At 42.6% G+C, this 5,252-nt stretch overlaps 1 pseudogene; it reads right to left on the bottom strand.

Moving 5' to 3' along the window:
• Positions 1-692: 692 nt before the first annotated feature.
• LOC114628966 overlaps positions 693-5,252 on the bottom strand; it is a 16,123-nt pseudogene continuing 11,563 nt past the window's right edge.

The raw sequence follows: 5,252 nt of genomic DNA, 5'->3' as shown, positions 1-5,252 counted from the left end.
TCCACGGCTGCTTTCTGAGACATGATACAGGACTCCTGAGAAGTGTAGGAAATAAAGATACAGAGACAGAAGGAACTGATGAACCCTTTGAACAGGGGAATTAACTAGAGCTCCTTCTGGCTTGAGTGTGTCCCACTCAAAGGTCCCCAAACTCAGGCTCCAAGAATGCATTTGCAAGTTGGGTTGGGTATGAAGTGTCTACAAAAGAACCTTGAAAACCAAAGGAAGAAGATGGCTCAGCAGAGTTTGTCACTCTTACAACAAAGGAGAAGACAGAAGGTCTACATCTTCCTAGAATCCAAATTCTAAGTCAGCACAGTCTCTCACAGAGCTAGGAGAAGAAAAGGATATTCTTTTGCTTTCCAAGACAGCCGAGTGTGGAGGAACCACAATCCCAAAGAGAAGAGACCCAGCACCCTTGTCCTTAAAGCAAGCCTCCCAAACCAGAAGGCTGAGAACCAAACAGTCACACAGGAAGATAAAGTCTTCCCTTGAATTTCTTGTTGATGGGCTGTTTAGGATGTGAGCATGGGTGATGGAAAACCATCTTTTGCTGTGATGAGACACTCACTAAAGCCAACTTGGAGAGGAAAAGGTTTTACTTGGCTTGCAGATTAAAGGCCATCAGCAAGTGAAGTCAAGGCAGGAATTCGGTGTCAGGAAATGAAGCAGAGACCACTGAGCAACACTACTTAATAGCTTGTCCCCATGGCTTCCACAGCTTGCTTCTCCCCTCCATAGGCATATAAACTATTTATTAACAGCAAAGACCCAGAGACTCGTTTCTTCTTGGATACACCCACAGTAAGGCTCCTGCAGCCTTAGTGTGCTGACCTGGAACACAAAGACTCCAAAAGTGGGGCAGCCCCCTATAGGCTCTACGTTTCTTCAGCCATTCCAGGTCTTCATGCAGCTTGCTGTCTAGACCATTGGCCAGAACCTAGCTATACTTCCCATCCATCACATCTTTCCATCTGTTCAAGAACCAGACTGGGATCTTGTGCTTGTGCTGTCATGGATTCTGCATGATGGTGATCACATGCTCCACCTCATCCTCCATGCGTTCTCCAGGCCCTCTTGGTGAGGTCAATGTCTGCCTTCCTCAACACCACACGAGCATATCTCAGCCCCACACCCTTAATGGAAGAGATAGCGAAAGCTATTTTCCACCGCCCATCGATGTTGGTGTTAAGTATTCACAAAATGTGCGGGAACGTCTCGGAGATCACTAGAGATGTAGCAGGGACTCCTGTGTGTAGGCCTCCTGTAGAAGCCAAGCTTACTTTCTTTTAATCTGTTGGAGGAGCACCTGGTCAGGGGTGATAAGCCCACTGCCACATCAGTCATCAATCAAGACAGAGGGCCCATTGTCACATCAGTGATCAATCAAGAAAATGCCCCACGGGCTCGCCTGGAGGCCAATTTGATGGGGCATTTTCTCAATTAAGACTTCCTCTTCCCAGATGACCAGAGCTTGTGTCAAGCTGACTAAATAAGTAAAGAAATAAATTACGATAACCAACACAGTAACCAAGGAATTTTAAGTCGCTTCCAGTTAAAATTCTAAATGGAATAAAAGATCAGATAGGATTTGGAGCCCAGAGGTTCGTACACCGGGTGAGCTTGGTGACAAAGCTGCCATCCTCAGCCCGCTCACTCTGCAGCATTTTCTGGGGATATCAGAGAATCCTGGAGTTTACACTGAAAACAGAATAAGTGGAGAAACTTTTAAAGGATTTTTTATAAGTCAGGGAAAAGGGAAGCCAAACTTTAAAAAATCGCCTAAATGTATGTTATACTGTCAGCAGCAACCATGAAACTAGACCTGAGTAAGAGCGAGTGCGTGGCATTTAGGACTTTCCTAAACACACCTGAAACTGTTAAGAATCGCTTAGTCATACATAAAAAGAATGACATATGATGAAATGGGGCGGAGGGTACAGCAACAAACTTCATATTACATTTAAAATTAATCAATATTACTCAATATAATTCACCTGAATAATACAATAGAGAGAAAGTATAAGGACAGCAAGTGATGATGGGGATTTTTTTTTATTTTACTCTGCGCATATGTACTTAGAGATTAGAGGACAATTTTCAGGAGTGAGATCTCTCCCTCCACCTGTGGGTTCCAGGGATTGAACTCAAATCGTCAGCCTTGGCAACAAGCATCCTTACCCAGTGAGCCGGCTCACCAGTCAAGAAAAGGCATGTAATTAATATAAAGATGGCATTCATTTACCACTTCTAAAAATCAATGGAATTTTAAGTCTCTATACACACACACACATACACACACACACACACACACACATACAAAGTGAGAGAGAGAGAAAGAGACACACAGAGAGAGAGAGACAGAGAGAGAGAGAGAGACAGAGACAGAGAGAATCCAAAGCTAACTTATACAGTAATACCAAAAACATCATTAAACTCCAGTTTGCACGTCTGGGTGTATTGCACCTTAAATATGAAACGTAAGAGTGCATAACTTTTCACAAGTAACATAAGATCCTAAAAACATCCAGAAGGGGGGATGACCAAATGGAAGAGGCCCTGCTTTGCTTGTCAAAGACTCTGGCAGTAGGGAGAGGTGAGCTACAGAGTAGGGGGAGACATTTCCCACACATACTCCCAGTGAAGGACTCAAATCCAGAATATATAACTAAGGGAAACCCACAATGGGGAAAATGTAGACATTCCAGTAGGAAAACAGACAAACGGACAAGGAGAGGGCTCGGCTGGCAGTGCTTGCCATCAAGTCTTATGAAGTTTAATCCTAAGGATGCAGCTGCTATAAGAGAATCCATTCATGCAAGTTGTCCTCTGACTTCCACGGGTGCCCAGTGATTCACATGCACACACCATCACCGGATGGATGGATAGATAGATAGATAGATAGATAGATAGATAGATAGATAGAGTGAATGGAAAGATAGATGATGGATGGATGAATAGAGAAATGAATGGATAGATAGATGATGGATGGATAGATAGAAAAATGAATGGATAGATAGATGAATGGATAGATAGATTATGGATAGATAGACGGACAGATAACATGCAAATGGCTCCAATGATTTCATTAAAAAGAGCATCCAAATGGCCAGGAAACATGTAGAAAGGCCATCATCTTCCTGGGCAGTGCAAACTGAAGACACAATGAGACACCCAGCACTGAGATCCTGGATTTGCAACATTGTTCTCCAACAAATGAAATCTGAGCCCTTAGAGAAAAAGCCGATTCCAAGACTGGACAGAAGCAACACAGCACTAGCCTAGGTTATTATTTAATTCTAGAAAGAGAGAAAGTGCTTTAAAAATAAGAGGATGGGCCATGGCACCTTAAAGGGACAGAAGATGGCCACCATAGAAGATTACCAGAGGTCAATGCTGGTGAAAATAACTAATAAATAATGTGTGTTGGGTTATCACCCAAAGTATAAAATACTAAGAAGAATGAATGAATGGATGAATGAATGAATGAATGAATGAGATTAAACTCCACTTCCCTCAGAATAATTATAAATAATAAATATACATTCTCCAGCTCCAAGAAGTGGGATCAAAATATCCCCCCTTCCCTTCCACTTAAGAGTGAGCTAGACTTCATGATTTCCTTCTACTACAGAATAGCACATGAGAATCTGTGACTTTAAGTGAAGACACAGGGTAATGTGAGCTTAAGCAGTGAAGGAAACTCAATCAAAAAAGCCACGTGAGTGGTTCTAATCCAGTGATATCATCGTCGTGGTTTCCTTGATTGCAATGTAGTAAGGTAAATACCTCACCTCTGAGATACTGTTTTCTCCAACCTCCAACTCCCTTCTACTCATGAGAAAACCATGAGACAGAAGCAGGCTACAGGAGATGCTGCAGGATAACCTCACTGTTGTTTCTCGAGGCCATCAAACAATGGATGCCTAGACATTTCCATAGGCCTGAGGAGAGGGGGCACATGACAACCAGATGCAAGGTGGCTCTTGAACCAGAAAGAGGACGTTGGTGGAAGAACAGGTAAGGTCTAAATAAAGGCTGGAGTTTAGTTAAAGAAACGGCTCTCCATTCCTTAGCTCCCAAAAGCATAGTAGGGCAATGTGGGCTGCAAACAAGTAGGAGAATTTAAATGTAGAGTCTGTAATGCCATTTCCCTAGAAATCAAATTATTCCTTCACAAGAGTTTTATTTGCAAACCTAAATGCCACCTCATCTGTATGACAAAGGCTAAACTAGAAACAATACAGACACTGCCATGTGCTGAGAAGGATGCCAGAGACCCTGGAACCTCGTCCTCTACAAATGAAAGCATGAGTTGACACAGGACTTCAGAAAATTCTTTGTTTATGACCGGCAAACATAAATACACACATATCATAGCATGGGTTATAGTTAGTATTAGATATATTGATTGCATCTTCCTAAGAGACATGCCTTAGACTCTTATGAATGAGTCTATAAGGGGCATTTCCAGGAAGAATTAATGGTTGGAGAATCCTCTACTTGAACATGCAGTGCCTTCTGGCTGCAGACTCTTCCAATGGCCACACGGAAAGATGTTGGTCTGAAGAGACAGCAAAGCCATGTGCTTCCCTTCAGTCACTGGTTGCTGGTAGGAGTGTCTAGCCAACTGCTGTCATTACCACTATCATCCTTCACTGTCATCAGAACCCAACTTCTCTGGTCTTCCAATGTGGACTGAAGGCTGGTGACTTCAGGAACCCTCCAGGCCTTCCATGACAAGAGGCCGAGTCATCCAGCCCTGGTGACTGAGCATCTTCTAGGGTCTCAGCCTCTCCAACAGGAAGATGGCCGTTGTGTACTACCCAACTGTAACTCGTAAGACAGTCTAACACAAGTCCTTTTGTAAGATACATTCATGCTTTGAGTTCCATTCCTCTAGAGAACCCCCTAACACAACTGTCTCCTTCTTTTTTCTTTCTGCCACCTGTAGAATGTATACTGTATGGCACTGCCCAGCTCTGAACAACAGTGAGACTGAGGAAATTATTGCTACTCTGAACAGTGAAGATGGATTCTACAAACATGATGACAAGCAAAGAGGTAAGTTTAAAAAATTAGTCAAATCCAAAGCATGCATATGTGTGTATGTGTGTATGTATGTGTATGTATGTATGTGTGTGTATGTGTGTGTATGTATGTGTGTTTGTATATGTGTATATGTATGTATGTCTGTGTATGTCTGTGTATGTGTTTATGTGTGTATATATGTGTGTGTTTGTATATGTGTA

Source organism: Grammomys surdaster, unplaced genomic scaffold, assembly GCF_004785775.1.
Source record: "Grammomys surdaster isolate TR1022 unplaced genomic scaffold, NIH_TR_1.0 275, whole genome shotgun sequence".
Classification (NCBI taxonomy): domain Eukaryota; kingdom Metazoa; phylum Chordata; class Mammalia; order Rodentia; family Muridae; genus Grammomys; species Grammomys surdaster.
Note: the sequence above shows the minus strand (reverse complement) of the source record. Positions and strands in the feature narration are given on the sequence as shown.